Genomic DNA, 21,020 nt, shown 5'->3' on the forward strand with positions numbered 1-21,020 from the left:
TAACCTTTAAAAATTATGAATCACTATGCTGTACACCTGTACCATATAGTAGTGTACATCAACTATACCTTAATTAAAAAAAGAAATGATCTTTGATAAAAAAAAATAAGCTGCACAAGGATGCACCTAGTGAGAGGTAGCAATGGGGACCTGGGTTTTTCTGACTCTTGAGTGTCCATGACTTCCAGGCAAAACGGTTATTAAGGCAGGGCAAAAATACAAGCAAATGACGGGACTTCCCTTGTGGTCCAGTGGTTAAGACTCTGCACTCCCAATGCAGGGGGCCCAGGTGCAATCTCTGGTCAAGGAACTAGATCCTGCATGCCACAACTAAAATATCCTGTTTGCCGCAACTAAGACCCGGCGCAGCCAAATAAATAAATAAATATTTAAAAAAACAAAAACAAAAACAAGCAAATGATTTGATATAGGGAGAATGTAGGCTTTTGGTTTATAGAATGAAACTTGCTATAGGCACTTAGACTTCTGAAAAGTCCTTTTGACAGGATACATCTGAAGGGTGGCTTTCTTAGACAAAAACAGGTGTACCCCAAGATAGAAAATCTGTAATTATGAATTATTATACTCATGGAGAATTTATCTTATGAAAGGATTCTTAGTTTTAAGGATATAATTGACAATAAAGTTATAGTCAGCTGTAGTGGTACGTTTTAAACGATTTCACTTACCAAAATAAGATACACGTGTAACTTTTTAGAAACATTCCTGTTACTCAAGGTCAGGTGGAATTCAATCCAATTAGCCAGACCATACTTCTATACATATACAGTTGTGTTGCCACCTAGTGGTTGGGCTGATACTTCGTTCCACTTATTCAATAAACAATTACTGACCAAACATCTAAAGTACCAGGTACTATTCTAGGCAGCAAAGATATAAAGAATAAGATTTCACTTCTACTCTCAAGTTATTCACAGCAAGAAGTTATAGCATGAGTGGATACAAAAGTGAAACAGAGCATTTTGTGAAACATCCCAGAAAGTAATGACGTTTCAAATGGAAAAAAAAATTAAAAGCAAATTCCTGCATGCTTCCACATTCTGTACAGGTAGCCATAAGCATAGGCATGATCCCAGCAGCATGTTTGTACTAGCCCTGGTGTTAGAATGCTCTCCCTGGTTTCTGAAGTTGAAGTTCTGTTTGCTGAGTATTTGTAAGTCCCTTGGAAAACCTGATTTTATTTTACCTTGGCCTCTTTGTCATCAAAATAATATAAGTTGCCAAATTAAACTTTCTATTCTCAGATTTTAAAAGGCATGAACTACCATTATGTATATCTCCATCTTACCCATGAGAGGGCAGTAGAATACATACATGTTAATTCATTTATTACATCCATGCAGATTTGGTTTCCAATTTGGTACTTGGAATTCGATTTGCTCATTTTGTCATATAGTCTCCTGGAATTCAAAGTTTGAACTTTGAAATAAATTTGAAATTCCAAAGCCACACTATTCTAGCCCCAAATTTTATCTTAAACAATTGTTTGGGAAGTTTTCTAAATACATAAGGAATTTTTTGGTGGTGAGCAGGAGGAGTCCATAAAGATCAGTGTTCAAAATTTACTACAAAAAAAAAAAAAAAAAAAAAATTTACTACAAATTTATTCCCTCATTGAGACATGATTAAAAATATGTCTTGTCAAAAAAATATGTCTTGTCATTCCTCTTTTTCTCCCCCCCCACCACAGAAGAGACTTCCTGTTTCATTGTCCACGGTTCATGGTTTCACAGTGGTTTGGGATATGCAGCTTTTATTGCTTTGACTACGTTGGCTTGTGACAGTCATCTGTGATGTGTAATACTGCTCTTTCTGGCCGTCTTCTATTTTGGTACCTCTATGCGAACAGATATGGGGAGTTTGATCACCAAATCCAAGAGGTTCTGGTGGGGGTGGGGTGAGGTAGGGTGGAGTCGGGCGGGCAGAGGCAGGGTGGGGTGGTTAGCAAGTGCCTGGGAAACAGGCTCAAATCATCCTTGACTCGCAGCCTTAGTGAAACTGGGCTGCTGCTCGCAGTAGGCACTGCGCCATGCACATACCTGAGTATGAGTGTGTTGCAGGCGTAGCGCTTAAGCATGTGTGTCACAACAGGGCGTGGGAGCCGACCTCAGGCACTGGGAGTATCAAAGGCAACCCTGCTCTGGGATTTCACGCCTCAGGTGTCCGGAGCGTCATTTGCATCTGTGTATGTTTCAAGTAGGCGCTGTACTGCAATTGCCGGAGAAATGTTTGTTTCCTCCTTGAGCTCAGCCCGAGAAATGGTGCTGCTCTTTCACTGGAGACACCAGGCCTACTGAGCCCGGTGGCAGGAGACAATTCTATGGTTTCTTTGAGTGAGGTGCCATTTGGATTCCTTGATTAGGCTTTCTCTCACGGGTGGTTGTGAGGAGTCAACCTTCGTGTAAAGTTCTGGTCCTTCGCCGTGGGGCCTGTCGGACGGCAGACACGGCAACGGCGAAGGAGCTTTGGCTAGAGGCCCTCGGCTGGACGACAGTGGCGCCGGTAGCCTGCCTCCTGGGGCCGCACCCTTTCGGCGCCCAAGGTCCTGGGCAAGATTCTGGCCCCTACGCCGAACTCCAGAGGGGGCGGTTCCCCTCTGGACGGTCCCCGGGCGGTGCCGGGGGCGGGCCCGACCGTGAGGGGTGGGAACAGGAACCAATAAGAACAGGACTTTGCCGGGGCGGGGCCTGCGGCCGGGCCTGTGGGGGCGGGACGGAGCCCACCCAGAGTGGGAGCGAGCCGACTGGGCGCTTCTGCGCGGAGGACGAGAGCCTCGGAGCCCAGCCGCGGAGGCGGCGTCGAGGACGAGAGCAAGTAGGGGTAGGGAGACCCGGGCGGGGTGTGAGGCAGGGGCTTCGGACCCTCGCGGCGGAGGGTGTCGCAGAGCGGGGCCACGGAGCGTCGGGCGCCGTCCGGCCGCTGCGCGGGAGCGGGCTGGCGGAGGTGTCGGCGCCGCCCACGCTCTCTCGGCACCTCCACGGCCTGGAGGGACGCCCGAGCGTGCAGCCCGGCGCCCAGCGGACGCCGCGCGTTGGGAGCCCGCTCGTCGGCCTCGGAGGTTGTGGCGGAGCCTGGCTGAGGGTCTCCTCGCCGCTCCCCTCGGGGCGCGGGGACCGCCGTCCAGGTGACGCTCGGGGACGCTCGACAGTCCTGGGGTAGAGGCAGGGAGCGCCCCGCATCCAGGAAGAAACATGGGGCTCTCTCCAGGATTAGCCACGGCGCTTGAACGTCGACAGGCTGAGACGACGGACTTTACATCTTTGCTTTTTTGTGCTTTGATTCTTAACAGAATCTGACGAGCACAGTAGTGAAAGTTGTCAAGTAGGATTTTGATTTAAAAATCTGGCATTGGAACATCTAAGAGCTTCTAACTAGTATGGCAGAAGATGATCAGAATATGAGTCAGGGGCTGGAGCCTCGGCCAGGACCCACATACCAGATGTGATGCCTCGGTCAAGTAGACTTTTCTGGGCCTACGTTTCCTTAGCTGTAAAATCGAGATGCTCATGCGTGCCTGGGGGTATTCTGAGGGTCAAATGAGATGCGTGAGAGTATTCCATAAGTGTTAGGTATTGCATATTCTGTAAAACAACTACTAAGTGCCAGGCACATAGTAGGCACGTTGTAAACATTTACCCTAAAGCTAGTGATTCACCTACAGTGTTTTAGATCAAGTCCTACACCTTCGTTTACTGTGTAAATAAATTGCTTAAGCTCATTTTCCACAAATCACCATTGTTGGAAATGTGGTCCATTTTTAACTGATTAATGAATTTTTCTAGAATAGCATATATTATCGATACACTGTTACTGATCGTTTACCAAGAAGTTTGGTAGCAATCAGTCTATGTCTTTGCTCTAGATAAATAGTTGTCGTTTAAGTTACCTGGTAAAGTAAGCTGGGAGTATTGTTTCAAATCAGACTTGTATTTGCTTTTGTAAGATTTAAGTCCTCCAAAACAAAATTAATATATAGCCGCATTTTGGGGGTACAGCCTTTATTATAGACATGTGCATTATTTTCTGTGGGTATGTGTGTGAGGTGTTGTGTTGGGAGAGCAGAAATGAAAAAAGAGTAGTAGTTTGCAACCAGCAGACTTTGACTAGGGATACTTATAGGCGTGTTCTGAAGTCGTTTCCCAGGCAGAAACCAGGAAATGTAGTAATTGTGTCTCTTGGCTTTTCATTAGTTTTTTTTGTGTTGAGTGTGGCAATAGACTTTTAAAATAATGCAAATATAAAGGAAGAATATTAGTTTTTCTGATGCGACAATAAGCACTTTTCTAAAGCTGAAAATTATGTTTTAAATGCTCTGTAGTAAGTCTTACATTATAGACAAGAATTTTAGACCACTGGATACCAAGATCAAATTAAATGGAGGAGTAGAGAGAAAGTTTCTAGTGAATGTAATTTTTGTGTTGCTTTAACAGTTTTACATGTTTCAACAGTTCAGTGCAAGATGGATGCTTTGAAACACCAGTTTCAAACGTGTACTCCATATATAAATTTTGCTATGATTTATAATTTGTTGATCTTGGAGGACTGAAGCCTTATATTCACGTTATTTATTGAGCACCTAATACATTCCAAGGCACAGTTTTAGCACTTATATTCATGTATGGGCAGGATATAATTCCTTCCATCTAGGAGATTACACTTTACCAAGTGGGCTAACATAAGCTGTTTTTAAAACTGATGTTAACAATAACATCAACCAGCATTTACTGGGACCTTCTTTGGGCCAGACAGTGCTCTAAATTCTTTACATGCATTATCTTATTTAATCCTTACAACAGCATCTTGAGGGGTGTTATTATTATGATCTCCTCATTGAGAAACAAAAAGGTTGAATAACTTTCCCATATCAAACAGCCTAGGTGCCAGAGCTAGGTAGGACTCAAACCAGACAGTTGGGCTCCAGAAATCCTGATCTTAACCTCTTCATTATATTGAGTGTAAAATTCTGTGAGTGAGATACAAATGAAATCCAACAAGCATTTAAAAGAAAGTTCTGTAAAGAACTTCTTCAAAAAGAAGGAAAGAAAGAGAGAGAGAAAGAAACTGGTATTGCAAGGAGTAGATGAAGGCATATCCAAGCTACAATTATACTTTATATATAGGAGAATTTTTTTTTCCTGGTGAATGATGTGGGATTCTTTTCGTTTCTAAGCCCTCAGTCACTCAGTTACTACAATTATGGCATTATCTTAATACTATAAGAGGTGATTATTTTTTAATAAGTTTAAAATGTTTGTTCTCAGACCATAAGTTAAAGTTAGATTCAAGAAAAGAAAATGTTGCCCTGCCTTCAAGATGCTTATAAGTAGACATGTAAATAAGTCCCTACAATTTCAGTGTGATAAGAGTTACAACAGAGATATAGTTATAGAGTTAATGGGACCGTTGATGAGGGAAGATAATTCTGTATATGGTAGGGAGGAGGATTAGTGAGAAGATACCATATTTGAATTTGGCTTTAAAGGATGAATAGGAGTTTGCTGAGTTGGGGAAGGGAACAGAAGATATGGATGAAAACGAGGAATATTATGTGAACGTATATGGTATGTTTGAGGAATGTGTTGTAGTCCATATTGTCACTAAAAGTCAGAGTGTATAGAGATGAGGGGTTGGGCTAAAGAAGGTGGTGCCTGGAAATAAGCTGAAAAAATTAAAATTGCAGAGCTTGGTTGCCAATCACTTTAGGATCGCTGAAATTTCTAGAAATAAGGTAAGTGTGGGATCTCAGTGCCTATCATTTGAAATAATGAAGATTTGCCCAGTTTGGCATAATCTTTCACTTTAGAATATGGTGTTAAAGGTAGTTTTAATACTTTGAAGTACAGGATATACTATAAAACAACATACAGATTTATGCAAGTAAAAAGTTATGACTCAGAGAAAGAGAAAAAAGAAGTCTGTGGTGCCATTTGGTGAAGAGCCTGTTTATCTTGCTGAGGACTTTGGACTTGATTCCAAAGACAGTGGAGAGCCAGGGAAGGACTTTAAGTAATTAGGAAAGATAACATGGTGGTGGTATGGTATAGCAGCTGGATTGGATGGAGAGGCAAAAGGTAGAGAGATAAGTTAGGAGGCTGTTGCTATTGAAATAGCCCAGATAAGAGTGGATAAGGGCCTGGAGTAGGAAAATAGTAATAGAGATGAAGAGGAGAGGACAGATGGTATTACAAGGCTTAAAAAGTGATTGGCTTTGAAGGTGAACAGAAAAGTAAAAACTTAGTTTCTCAGCTTGGGAAACTGGATAGAGGAACTTGATTTAATTTTTAATGTGAGGGGAAGATAATTGTTTCAGTTTTGAACATGGTGAGTTAGAAGTGTCTATGGAGCATTCAGACAGAGGTGTCAAGAGAGGATCCAGAGCCCAGAAGAGAGGCTGAGATTGGGGATTCAGATTTCGGAGTTAGCCAGTAAGTGGAAATTGAAGCTGTAAGAGCAGATGAAATTGTTTGGGGGGAAGACAAGGAATTAGAAGAGAAGAGGGCCAAGGATAAATTATTTGCTTTGTATGAATAGAAGGGATTCATTTATACTAATTTTCTTATTAATTGTGATTATAAAGAAATTAAATGGGTTTTAATTGAAGATTAAACAGCTTTTACATCCAAATGAATCCTGTTCTTTTAAAATTTCACTGGGAGTCACTCATTTATTCCCAAAGTGTATTGCCCAAACTATTACTGGAGTACCTCTTTGTGAAAAAAAAAAATACTTTATAGCAAATTCACAGCCAATCAAGAAAGTAGATCTTCTGGCTTTATTATAGAATTCTTTTTCCTCCTCTGTACTTTCTAGTTCCATGCTTATAATAGATGGGCCCCAACTTAAGATGGTTCCGCTTCTGATTTTTCGACTTTACAATGGTGCAAAATTGGTACGTACTCAGTAGAAACTGTACTTCGAATTTTGAATTTTGATCTTTTCCTGGGATAGCAGTATGCGGTGTGATGCTCTCTCCTAATGCTGGGCAGAGACAAGGAGTCAACCTCTCAGTCAGCCACATGATTATTGATACAAGGATAAACAGCCGATACACTTATAACCATTCCGTACCCATAGGACCATTCTGTTTTTCACTTTCAGTACAGTATTCAATAAATTACATGAGATAGTCAACACTTTATTTTACAGTGGGCTTTTATCAATCTTCCTCAACTTACCATGGGGTTACATTCTGAAAAACCCATAATGTGAAAATATCATAAGTTGAAAATGCATTTAGTACATCTGACCTACCAAACATTGTAGCTTAGCCTAGCCTATCTTAAATGTGCTCAGAACACTTATATTAGCCCACAGTTAGGCAAAATCATCTAACACAAAGCCTATTTTATAATACAGTGTATTATCTCATATAATTTATTGAATACTGTACTGTATATGGAAAACAGAATGGTTGTATGTACAGAATGGTTGTAAGTGTATCGCATTTTCACCCTCATGATCGTGTGGCTTACTGGGAGCTGCGGCTCTCTGCTGCTGCCCAACATGGTGAGTATCATACTGCATATCACTAGCCCAGGAAAAGATGAAAATTCAAAATACAGTTTCTACTGAATGCGTATTACTTTGGTACCATCATAAAGTCAGAAAATTTTAACTGGAGCCATCATAAGTTGGGGACTGTTTGTAGAGCCTGTTTACCTTGAATCAAAGGTAAGAAAGCATATGACTCTTCCCTCACTTGGTTGTTAGCTCTTAGAAGTCAGAGATAGTGCTTTAAAAAAAAAGCCTCCCATATATTTAGATTATCAATAAATGGTTGATTCATCTTGATAACCAACTTATTCAGTCTTGGCTCCAAATGGCTTAGCCATTTCCAAAATTCATTTTCATCTTCAAAGGGTGAAGGCTTGTCACCACTGAGGAGATTCAAAAGAAAGTGTTACAGCTTTGAAGGCATTTTCAAACAAGCAGTTTCAAAAATATTTTCCTAGTTTGTAGTATCATTAAAATAAGTGTATGATCTTCTAAGGCAGGGAGTGGAAAACTTTTTCTCTGAAGGGCTAGATAGTAAATATTTTAGACTTTGTGAGCCATACAGCCTGTCATAACTACCCAATTCTGCCAAAAAAGAGCCATAGACAATACTTAAATGAATGAGTATGGATTGAGGTCCAGTTAAAGTTTATTTATGGACATTGAACTTTGGATTTCATAGCATTTTCACATGTCACAAAATGTAGTTATTTGATTATTTTTTCAACCATTTAAAAATGTAAAATTCTCAGAGGCCAAAAACAGATGTTGGGTCACATTTGACCCACAGGTAGACCATAGTCTGCTGACCCTGTTCTAAGGGGTGTTCTTTGAAGTACTTGGATTTGTTTAGTTTTTATAAAATGGTTCTTCAAAGTTATACCTCCTGCTTCCAAATTCTAGTACATTTCTTAAAACATCTGAAAAATTTTCATTCATACTCTATTTCTCATATAGAGTAATTAGAATACATTCCCTTCATTAGTTTGGAACCCGAGATACAGAGAAATAGATTAAATTGTACAGTGTCAGAATCAAAAATATGTTTGAAATGGGCTTCCCTGGTGGCGCAGTGGTTGAGAGTCCACCTGCCGATGCAGGGGACATGGGTTCGTGCCCTGGTCCGGGAGGATCCCACATGCCGCGGAGCGGCTGGGCCCGTGAGCCATGGCCGCTGAGCCTGTGCGTCCGGAGCCTGTGCTCTGCAGCGGGAGAGGCCACAACAGTGAGAGGCCCGCATACCGCAAAAAAAAAAAATATATGTTTGAAAATATTTTTCAGCATTCAGTATTGCTTACTGAACCAGTTAAACAGCAATCTTTTTGCCTCAGCGAAAGTGGGAACATTGAAAGCTAGGTGGAATAAAAGACCAAAACTGGAAGGAGTGTCCTGCACTGGTTCCCGGAGGGCTGGGCAGGGTGGAATCTTTTATCTTTTTCCTCTTTGAATTGTGTGAATAATTTTTATCCTAAGGAAAAGGAAACATGAAGTTTTTCTTCACTTCAGGGGCATTATAGCAGGTTATAAGATTGAAGGATTAAATAATGGTGAGATAAGAGGAAGAAATTTAAAGGACTTAACTTTTTCACATCGAGCCATCCCAGATGTTTCTCTTGCACCTTATATGTTTGAGGAGGAAATTTATGATACTTTTTTGCTTATAGATCTTAGCCTGGTTAGCAGCCTGAAAACATAATTTTAACATTCAGTTCAGGCAGTATTAATCCATTTATATTAGTTATAAGTAATATTTAATGCTCTGTTTCTTTAAGTTAGATTTCTGACTTTCATGGTTTTCATAACAGAGATAAATGTTTACAACAGGGGGCATGGAGGACAATTATTAGTTTTTCTTCGAAGTTTAAATTCATAGAAGTGGCATATTTGTGGATTTTTTTCTGTGTGGTTGTTAATATATAGGACAGATGGAGGTGTGTGTGAGATTTGTTCTTGGTGCTACTTAAAAGATATGTGCTTTTTTTCTTTCTCTCCTTTTTTCCATTCGAGTTAAAAAAACAAAAAACTCTGGCTGTCTAGGATGTTTTCGAGTTGGTTACTTAGCAATATGAAGCATAATTTTGTATTTAAATATTTATCTGTATTCTTTGATACTCTGATTAAATAAGAGTCTGTTAAGGCTGATGATGTTAGGGCCTGCTGGGAGGAAATGACACAGCCTGCTTTACAACAGTATTTACTGCAAAATCACCTTTTCCCTGGTTCCTACTTAAACTGTAAGGGGTAACATGGAACAGAAGAGCAGCATTATGTGAATTAGAGTGATGGTCAGTTTGGTGATGACTGTAATGCAATGGTTATTGCACAGTTAATTTATATTAACATAATTCAAAGTTGAGCAGAATGGTTGGTAAAAATGGTGAGATGCTATCTGACTAGGTTTTATTTTTTAACTTTAAATGCATTCTTCAAGTGTGATGTTTTTAAGAGTTCAGTGATAATTGTTATTTAAAAAGAAACTAGATCAATATACCCTTTAAATGTACTGTTTAATTATTAGGAGAAGAGAGCATGTAGTAAAAAAAAATACAGAGCCATGTTCAATAGCTGCATCTAGAAGTACAAAAATGTTGAGGAAATGGTGACTTGAGAAAAAGTGTAAGACTTTAATGAAGATTATTTTAAAAATGGGTTTATCAAATGTGCAAAACCTGACTAAAGTGACATATATTTGTATTAATGTTGCAAATGAAAGTTAAAATCTTTAAAATTGAAAAGATTCTTGGAAACAGCATACTGGACTTTTCGATAAGCCTTTTAAAATATTTTCAAAGAGGACTTCCCTGGTGCTGCGGTGATTAAGAATCCGCCTGCCAATGCAGGGGACACGGGTTCAGTCTCTGGTCTGGGAAGATCCCACATGCCGCGGAGCAACTAAGCCCGTGCGCCACAACTACTGAGCCTGTGCTCAAGAGCCCACGAGCCGCAACTACTGAAGCCCGTGCGCCTAGAGCCCAGGCTCTGCAACAAGAGAAGCCACTGCAATGAGAAGCCCGTGCACTGCAACGAAGAGTAGCCCCCGCTCGCTGCAACTAGAGGAAGCCCGCACGCAGCAACGAAGACCCAAAGCAGCCAAAAATAAATAAAATTTAAATATATATATATTTTTTCAAAGAAAGAAAAGAATATAAAATTATCCCAGTTTCCCTTTTATTTAAGGACCATTCCTGAGAAAGATGAATTATTGTTTTATTTTGTTGCATATCAGTGGCATAAGAGAAAAATGGCTACATATTTCTTGAAAAAAGTATTTGTCTAGAATGCATGGGTGTTATGTTTATGATGTTTGGTGATTAGTAAGTGGAAAATTGAAAATTGCACCTCTTCGTGTTGACATACCTCTATTCGGTATCATTATGGGACATTTCAACAGTGCTTATAAGGTGGCTACCGTTTGATGCAGACTTCACAGTCCAAATTGTTGGGATCACTGACTTAAGTTTGTCACATATGGTAGCAAGGTAATTAATAAGGAAGATTTTCTTGTGTTGTTTAAATTTAGCTCCAACTGTATGGTCATATTTATAGAAAAGGAATTGTTGATCCTCGTAAGTTAAACTGGGAAAAACTTTTGAAGTAATTGTAAGTAGTGGAATAGCAAATATGATTAGAAAACATAGAGGAGTTATTTTAAACATTGTTTGAAGCTACTGATAATAGTGCTTTTTTCCCCCCAAAGGTCCACACTTATGTTTTATTGAGTATTTCCTCAAAGCACCCTTCCAACACTCAAGCAGAGGTAGGGAGGGAGGGAGAGTGACAGAGACAGAGAGACGGACACAGACAGAGACAGAGAGGCAGACAGAGACAGAGATGGACATATAGACAGTAGTCAAAACAGCACAACTTACAGTGCAGGCATCCTCCTGCTTTCTTCTGAAAGTCCAGGGCAGCCGGACTACTGGTCTCCTTGAAGCTTTCCCTCCAGCAGAAGCAGTAGGCTGGGCATGAATGAGCACACTGCCCAGCAGGTCATTGCTGGGCTCTCTTTCTGTCCCATTTGTTCTAAGGGCTTAGAGTGCTCTTTGGAATCACTGTTTTACGTATACAAAAAGCTTTGGTAATTGCTGAAAACCCTCTGAATCTCTTGGGTGTATTGAAAAATATTGAAAGTTATTAATTATTATAAAGGAGACTTGCTGAGTAGCCAAGTTTTAAAAATGTTTTGTTCAGAGCTAATCATACCCATTTACTATGTCACCGCAGAGTTTGATAATTGTTAAGAGGTAAGGAGCTAAGCAGATTGTGCGAATCTGGAATTTTTCCAGTTGAAAAACATTCTCGTTTGGCAGGTGTTTTCCAGTATTTTTGAATAGCAAAATTTGCATATTTAACTGATATTTTTGGCAACCTAGTGAGCTAAATTTGAAGCTGTATGTCTAAGGGTTCCAAAACATTGTTATGGCAAGTAATACTTGGACTCTTTTACTCTTTCAAACATGTTGCTACATCTGGAAGAGAGCATTATCATTAAAGAAAATTTGAACAAAATAAAATGTAGAGATATAGTAAAATCTCATTTCTCTGTCTCCAAACTTTCAATTATTATTTTCCTGAGGGGAAGTTTAAAACATTAAAGAAAAACATTTAGCTAAAAGATCCATTTGCCCTGCATCAATAACTGCGTTCAATATGGATTCCAAGAAGAAAATGACTTCTTACAGCTTAGTTCTTAATTTACTCTGAAGTGATTATGAATGATATTGCTAACCATCATTTTGTATTAAGACCAAAGAATTTCCATTACTAAGTAGAATGCGTATGGTACTATTTTTACCATTCACAGCAACTTATTGTCTCATCTAGGGTTTTCAACCCTGACCCAATATAAAGCAAAAGAGTGCAAGACTCTATAGTGAACCTAATAAGTACATAACATTGTCCTTGTGTGTTCCAGACTGGAATTAATTTATGAACAGGAAAGGTCACTCATTGCATTACACTGACTCTTTTCTAATTTTAATATTTATATTATGTATTAATTTTAGAATTTTAAATGTATTTAAATAATGACCAAATATTTGATGTTAACTTTATGTTTTACTTTATCATATGTAGTAAGGTTAATTACTGTTTTGTGAAACTTCTGTTTCAGTTGTGTGTGTGTGTGTGTGTGTACTGTGAATCAAATGTATTTCTTACCGTGGGTTTTGGTCAGAAGGGTTTAGGAAGCATTGGCCTACAGTGCAAGAGAAAGAGGATTTGATTCGATAGGTGAATCTTTTCTCCCACTAAGCAGGCTTAAGACTCCTAGGGATTGTGTGTGTGTGTGTGTGTGTGTGTGTGTGTGTGTGTATTCTAAAAAACCATACCAACCTGTGCTACTGCTGCTACTGCTCTTAAATGATCCCTCTTTGAGTCTCCATTCGTCCTGCAAACAATTATGATTGCTCACTCTGTCTTCTTCCCTATTAACCTTATGTGTGCCTACTTTCCTTGTGTTTATTGCTTCCCTCGAACCCAGTTTCTCCCCACAAACGTGCCTTTCCTTTACCCAGTGCCCTAGACTTCAGATTTGCTCTCCTCATATCACTAGGTTCCTTTGCTCCACTGATCTCTGTTGTGCACAAGAAGCAAGGCATTCCCCCTGCTGGAGATAATTACTAGTTTTCCTATCTTTGGCTCCAGTTTACTTTGTTCACTCTTGTGCCCAGCTTTAGGAGACAGATGAAGAATCACGTAGGTAGGCCAGACCCTCTATGAATCATGTTTCCAACTTCAATTGAGTGTACTTCCATTAATCTATTAATTACCCAGCTCATTGTTGAGCAGCTCTTAAAAATTTTGTCCTCAAGTAGATGGGCCTTTTCTCTAAATCTTAATAAGGCTATTGTAATTTTCAAAGATTAAGGTTACATGGTATGAGCAAGCTTAACTGATTTGGTCTGGGTCTTAAGCATACACAAATCTTCTCATCTTTTTTCCAGTTCCATAAGAACTGTCATACTTCTCAGACTCCTAACACCTCTTCCTTCCATGGGACCTAACTTTCCCCTCCCTCTTCCACGTATTTATTATATCCTTCATTATTTTTTTGCTGCAGTTTTAAAATATATATAGGGTTTTTTCCCAACCTTAAAGCATTGTATTTAAAATTGATTCCCCTTTTTGATCTTCTTCTTCTTATTGACTTTAAAATAAATGTATTCATACTTGATCCATTTTCTCACTAATTTTCTCCCTAAGCTTTAGCTGTTATCTGCCCTCACTGTCCTTTTTTTTTTTTTTTAATTATTATTATTATTTTTTTGGCCGCACCTTGCGGCACGTGGGATCTTAGTTCCCCGACCAGGGATTGAACCCATACCCCCTGCAATGGAAGCGAGGAGTCCTGCCTAACCATTGGACCACCAGGGAAGTCCCTGTCCTCACTGTCTTTTGACACTATTTATTTAATGCCCTGTTACCAAATACAAGGACCCTTTCTCGGTCCTTATTCTCCTTACCTCTTTCTTTTCTTCTTAGGACATTTTCCTTCCATGATTATTTGTGATCCACATTATCCTGGTTCTGTTACCTCTCAATAGTCTTTTTTCCACTCTGATTCTCCCTTTTCTTGCCATCTATAGTTCCTAATCATGATTAATGTTCTCAAAAGTTTAATCCCTAATTCTTTGCCTTTTAAAAACTTTCTGCTTATGTATGTATATGTATGTAACTATGTATTCTTGCTTTTTTCTCCATGATGTCTCTTTTAAACCTTTACTCCCCTTAAACCTTTGGCTTTTCTATCTCTCACTTTACTCTCAGCAAATAATTGCATATATTATTTCAAAGAGAAAATAGAAGCCATTAGAGGGCAAGTTAATCAACATACAGACCCCAAGCCTACAAAGGTACCTGCATCTGTGTCTTTCTTTCCTCATTACCTTCTGTTCCAGTGGAAGAGCTGTCCCTCTTTCTGTCAAATGCTAATCCCTCCAGTTCCATTTGAAGGCAATGCCTTCTCGCCCACGTGGCATTTGCTGTCTACCATTGTTTCTTCTGTCTCCTCTACTGACTCTTTTCCACCAGTGTTTAAAACAAGCTTAGTTCTTTTCTATCTTAAAAAAAAAAAAAAAAAAAGCTTTCCTGGGCCACATGTTCCTGTCCAGCTACTACTCTGATGTCCACTTGCCTACCTGGATAAACTCCTTGAAAGTGTTGTCTGCAGTTGCTGTTTCCATTTGTTCTTTCTCATCCACTTCTCAATTCACTATGCTCTTCTTTCCTTCCACTGAATCTGCTCTTGCCCAGGTCCTAATGACCAATAGACACTCAAGTCTTTACTTTATTTGACTTTTGACAGTGCACTGTTGACCATTCTTTTCTGTTTGAAAGGTTCTCTTCCATTGGCTCCCATGATTCCACATACTCCTGGTATTTTCTCCTTTCTTTTTTTTTTTTTTTTTTTTTTTGCGGTACGCGGGCCTCTCACTGTGGGGGCCTCTCCCGCTGCGGAGCACAGGCTCCGGACGCGCAGCCTCAGCGGCCATGGCTCATGGGCCCAGCTGCTCTGAGGCATGTGGGATCTTCCCGGACCGGGGCACGAACCCGCGTCCCCTGCATCGGCAGGCGGACTCTTAACCACTGCGCCACCAGGGAGGCCCTCTCCTTTCTTTTAACTACTTTCATGACTTAAATGACCATCTATGATAGAAGAAGACTGACCCAGAATGTCCTAGAACTGACCTGTTTTAGATTAGTAATGTTTTCGGAGTTTATAAAGCTTATCCCTGACAGAGCATAGTGATCTATAAAAGTCAATTTGAAAATGAAGTATGTTTATTTAGTAATACTGTAAAGGATTTGTGATATGGTATGGTAAGAAATAAATTTTATTTTAAAAAACTTAACTACTGTTCTTTCTGTTTTAATTCCCACAATATGTTATATGAAGTGGGTGCTTAGAAAGTATTGCATGAATCCTTTAAAAAGTATATTATATTTTATGAAACAAGTGCTATAAAAGCAATTTATGTTTATTTTTTAAAATTAGGTAAGCCAAAAGAAAACAGCCATAGTTCTAATACCCAGAGATAAGATAATCACTGTTAACATTTTGGTGTTATATACATATTCACTTTTTTATTCATATAGTGTTTTTTTTTTTTTTTTGGCTTTGCTGTGTGGCTTATGGAATCTTAGTTCCCCAACCAGGGATTGAACCTGCACCTGAGGCAGTGAAAGCATGGAGTCTAACCACTGGATCGCCAAGGAATTCCCTCATATAGATTTTAAAATTAACTTATACTATACAGTGCTTTATAACATTCTTCATTTACTATGAACATGTATGACTTCATAATGTTCCATTGTATGGATTTACCATAATACATTTAAGTCCCCTATTGGAAATTTAAGTTATTTTAAATTTTACAGTATTCTAAATCTACTCTTGTGTGTATGTGTGTGTGTGTGTGTGTGTGTGTGTGTGTGTGTATCTTTGTGAATTTGTTCACTTATTTCCTTAGGATAAATTATTGGAAGTGATGTTTCTGCATCATCATATATGTTTTTTAAAAAGCATTTATTAGGGCCTTATTTAATATAGAAAGATATGAAGAATGCAATTTAATTTTTAACATCTTTATCAGAGATGTTAACATCTTTAACATCTTTATAATTGCTTTACAATGGTGTGTTAGTTTCTGCTGTATAACAAAGTGAATCAGCTATACATAAACATATATCCCCATGTCTCCTCCCTCTTGCGTCTCCCTACCACCCTCCCTATCCCACCCCTCTAGGTGGACACAAAGCACCTAGCTGATCTCCCTGTGCTATGTGGCTGCTTCCCACTAGCTATTTCACATTTGATAGAGTATATATGTCCATGCCACTCTCTCACTTTGTCCCAGCTTCCCCTTCCCCTTGTCCTCAAGTCCATTCTCTGCGTCTGCATCTTTATTCCTGTCTTGCCCCTACGTTCTTCAGAACCTTTTTTTTTTTTTTTTTTTTTTAGTTTCCATATATATGTGTTAGCATACGGTATTTGTTTTTCTCTTTCTGACTTACTTCACTCTGTATGACAGTCTCTAGGTCCATCCACCTCACTACAAATAACTCAATTTCGTTTCTTTTTATGGCTGAGTAATATTCCATTGTATATATGTGCCACATCTTCTTTATCCATTCATCTGTTGATGGACATTTAGGTTGCTTTCATGTCCTGGCTATTGTAAATAGAGCTGCAGTGAGCATTGTGGTACATGACTCTTTTTGAATTATGGTTTTCTCAGGGTATATGCCCAGTAGTGGGATTGCTGTGTTGTATGGTAGTTCTATTTTTAGTTTTTTAAGGAACCTCCATAATGTTCTCAATAGTGGCTGTATCAGTTTATATTCCCACCAGCAGTGCAAGAGGGTTCCCTTTTCTCTACACCCTCTCCAGCATTTATTGTTTCTAGATTTTTTGATGATGGCCATTCTGACCGGTGTGAGGTGGTACCTGATTGTAGTTTTGATTTGCATTTCTCTAATGATTAGTGATGTTGAGCATCCTTTCATGTGTTTGTTGGCAATCTGTATATCTTCTTTGGAGAAATGTCTATTTAGGTCTTCTGCCCATTTTTGGATTGGGTTGTTTGTTTTTTTGATGTTGAGCTGCATGGGCTGCCTGTATATTTTGGAGATTAATCCTTTGTCAGTTGCTTCGTTTGCAAATACTTTCTCCCATGAAGATTGCAATTTAAAAGACCCGTTATTTGACTGTTCAGATAGATTGTGTTTTAACATTAAAAACAACAACAACAAATACATAAGGTCAAGCATTGTAAGAAGTTATAAAATGAAGAGTAAAAAACTTGCTCCCCTACTCCCAAGTCCTTCTCACTGGTCACACTGTAGACAATTTCTTCCATATCCACCATAATTCAGTAAGCAGGGCTTATAAGATTCAGTCTTGTAATAACAAAAAATATGGTCTGATTGTATAAAAAGTACCAACGTGAAGATAATGAAACTTTTATTGACACAACTGACCATATACTGAACTGAGAATGTCCAAATGATCATAAGATGATCACTTCCTAACCACCTTCTTTCTCTGCTTTGAGGAAGACAAGAGATCTATCCCGCCCACCCCCATTTCAGAAAAGGGGACTACAGAGGGTAGAAGTCAGTTGTGTAATATCCAAACTCACATTATTGCAAGATATGTGTGTGGGTGTGTGTGTGTAAATATATGTGTATCCTTTTTTAAAAGTCTATAGAAAAGGAACCATAATTGAGAAATATTTTCCCCACTTTTATTTTGGACATCTTTCCATATCTGCACACAAGTCTCTACCTTATTCTTTTAATACAGGCATAGTATTCAATCAGGATGTCCTATGTAATTGAGCAGTTTATGTATTACACATAGACATCCAGGTGAGGGGCTGAAATTCAGCCCAAGGTCCACTTGTCAATACTCTATGCCTGTCTGCCCCTTCCCACAAGGATCCTCTTCTCACCCTGCTCTGCCTCTGACAACCCACACCAGGCCACCCATCAGGCTGGCTACGCCCTCATCCTTCTCCAACACTAACATCTCACAGAGGCTGCCCCTCTGTGGAGTTGCCCTCTTTACCCTGTGTGGGTCCTGACGGTCCACACTCGCAGCCCTCCTACACAGATGCTTTCCTTACTCCTGCTCTGGTGCTTTGATAACCTGCCCTGCTGTTGTGGCTCGTGGCTCCTTAGCATCAGGAATGGATGTCTCCCTCACTCTGTTCCACCCAATGGCTTTCAGCTGAATTGTTCAGGAAGAGAGGGGAAGAGCTGGTAGTAATTTTTTATCTTAGTAATAACTTTGTGTCTGTATGATATTGTTGGGCCTGAGGGTTAGTATATTGCAGAACTAATACTTTTATGTGTTTTAAATGGTAATTTGAGGGATAGGAGATATGTTTAATATCTTTAATATGTTTAATATCTTATCTCACTTTACAATATAAAAGCAACAAAAAGTAAAACTGCATTTGCAGTTTTACTTTTTGTTGCTTTTATATTGTAAAGTGAGATAAGATACCCAGTGGATGTATAATTTTGGGATGTGATTTGAAAACTTGAGAAATCTGTCTTCTGGCTTTTTTAAAAGCTTTAGTATAAAATGGGAAGTTACATTGTACAATGGATATGAATGTATATTTTTAGGAGAGCCTGTTATGTCTCAGTTTTAAACCTTGAAAAGTACATCTTATACAGCATTAAAAAGAAAAGCAGGGTACAATTACATATACACTATAATTGCAACTATATAAAAATATCTTATGGGAGACTTCCCTGGTGGCGCAGGGGTTAAGAATCCGCCTGCCAATGCAGGGGACATGGGTTCAAGCCCTGGTCCGGGAAGATCCCACGTGCCGCGGAGCAACTAAGCCCGTGCGCCACAACTACTGAGCCTGCGCTCTAGAGCCCGCGAGCCACAACTACTGAGCCCATGTGCCACAACTAGTGAAGCCCGCGTGCCTAGAGCCCGTGCTTCGCAAAAGCCACTGCAGTGAGAAGCCCGTGCACCGCAACAAAGAGTAGCCCCCACTCGCCACAACTAGAGAAAGCCCGCGCACAGCAAAGAAGACCCAATGCAGCCAAAAATAAATACATAAAATAAATAAATTAAAAATATATCTTATGAAATAAACAGGAAGGAAATATACCAAAATATACCGGTGGTTATGCTGGATGTGGTAGGCTTATAGATATTCTCCCCCTGTTTTCTGTATTTTCAAAATTTCTAAAAAGTAGCAGTATGACTGTATGACTTTTAAAATCCCTTTTTGAAAAATTGCTTCTTTTTAGTTTCTTTTTAGTTTTTGGAAATTTGTTTCAACCTTTGTACACTCAAGGAAGTAAGAATTTTGCTGCTTTTATTTTCCAATGTCTTGCTAAGAACTTAGCCAAGCTTGAGCTTGTGATGTAAAAACTAGGTTATTTTAAGTTTATTTGAAGTATTTACAAAGCTGAAAAGTTCTAATTTGGGACAGTTATTTCTTATATTAGAGCGGTTTTTTTTAAAGGATAAATAGATCAAAAAGATTAAGATAAAACTTCATTTAGAAGATATACAGATGGCCAACAAGCCCATGAAAAGATGCTTAATATCACTAATCATCAAGGGAAATGCAGATCAAAACCACAATAAGATATCACCTCGTATCTGTTAGCATGGCTGTTACCAAAAAGATAAGAAATAACAGGTGTTGGCGAAGATGTGGAAAAAAGGGAACCCTTGTGCAATGTTGGTAATAATGTAAATTGGTGCAGCCGCTATGGAAAATAGTATGGAGGTTCCTCAAAAAATTAAAAATAAAACCACCATAGGATGTAGCAATTCCACTTCTGGGTATTACCTGAAGAAAATGAAAACACTAATTCGAAAAGATATCTGCACCCCCATGTTCATTGCAGCATTGTTTGCAATAGCCAATATATGGAAACAACCAAAGTATTCATTGATAGATGAATGGATGAAGAAGATGTGGTATATATATACAGTGGAATATTAGTCATAAAAAAGAATGAAATTCTGCCATTTGCAACATGGATAGACCTTGAGGCATTGTGCTAAGTGAAATAAGTCAGACAGAGAAAGACAAATAGTACATGATCTCACTTATATGTGGAAACTAACAAACAAATAAGCAAGACCCAAGTTCATAGATACAGAGAACAGATTGGTGGTTACGAGAGGGGGATGGTGGGGATGGTGGGCAAAATGGGTGAAGGGGTCAAAAGGTACATACAGACTTCTAGGTATAAAACAAATAAGTGATGGGGAGGTAATGTACAGCATGGCAACTATAGTTAATAATACTGTATTGCATATTTGAAAGTTGCTAAGAGAGTAGATCTGAAAAGTCCTCATCACAAGAAAAAAATTTTTTAATTTTGTAACTATGTATGTTGATGAATGTTAACTAGACTTATTGTGGTGATCTTTTCACACTGATAGAAAATAGCAAGTCATTGTGTTGTGCATCTGAAACTAATGCAATGTTACATGTCAATTATACCTCAATAGAAGAAGATAAACCTCATTTAATTATGCAGATAGTTATTAACATTGCATTAATGTAGTGAGATTCTAAAGTTTCATGTTATTAAAGTTATTTTTATATGTAATTTTCCACATTGTTTCATTTTGTAAAACTTCCTCTTCTACTGAAACATTTATTTGACTGTGGTACCTAAGCAGTCTTTAAAATTTAGCTCTGAGCCAGCTCTTTTTCCCCCCCAGTCAGGAGCTAGTACAAGTCCCTTCTCCCTCCTAATTCAGGATACATGTTAAAGCACTCTGAGTGGTTATCTTGTGGTTATAATCCCTTGGCTTGAGGTGGGCAGGAAGTATCTCCCCCTTTTCCCTTAGGAGGCAGAGAAACATAGACCACCTAGTTTCTTTAAGGAAATCCTCTCTGTTGTCCTTGTAATCCTTACAATTAAAGAATTGAAATTCTTCTCACATCATCTTGACAAGGGTAGTGAACCAGGTTTTGGCCACCCCACTTTATAAGCTTTGTCCTTCT

The 21,020-nt window shown here is 39.0% G+C and overlaps 1 protein-coding gene across 6 annotated transcripts in view; it reads left to right on the forward strand.

The window, feature by feature from the left end:
• The first annotated feature begins 2,726 nt into the window (after positions 1-2,726).
• Positions 2,727-21,020, forward strand: part of DENND2C (DENN domain containing 2C) — a 93,406-nt gene continuing 75,112 nt past the window's right edge. Inside the window, exon 1 of one of the 6 annotated variants that reach the window (XM_019919463.3) lies at positions 2,727-2,841. The gene's annotated coding sequence lies outside the window, so the exon portion shown is untranslated. Of the gene's footprint in view, positions 2,842-2,955; positions 3,146-21,020 lie in introns of those variants that run through there. The other 5 variants (XM_019919462.3, XM_019919460.3, XM_073809358.1 and 2 more) reach the window with 5 other exon arrangements.

Source organism: Tursiops truncatus, chromosome 1 (assembly GCF_011762595.2).
Source record: "Tursiops truncatus isolate mTurTru1 chromosome 1, mTurTru1.mat.Y, whole genome shotgun sequence".
Classification (NCBI taxonomy): domain Eukaryota; kingdom Metazoa; phylum Chordata; class Mammalia; order Artiodactyla; family Delphinidae; genus Tursiops; species Tursiops truncatus.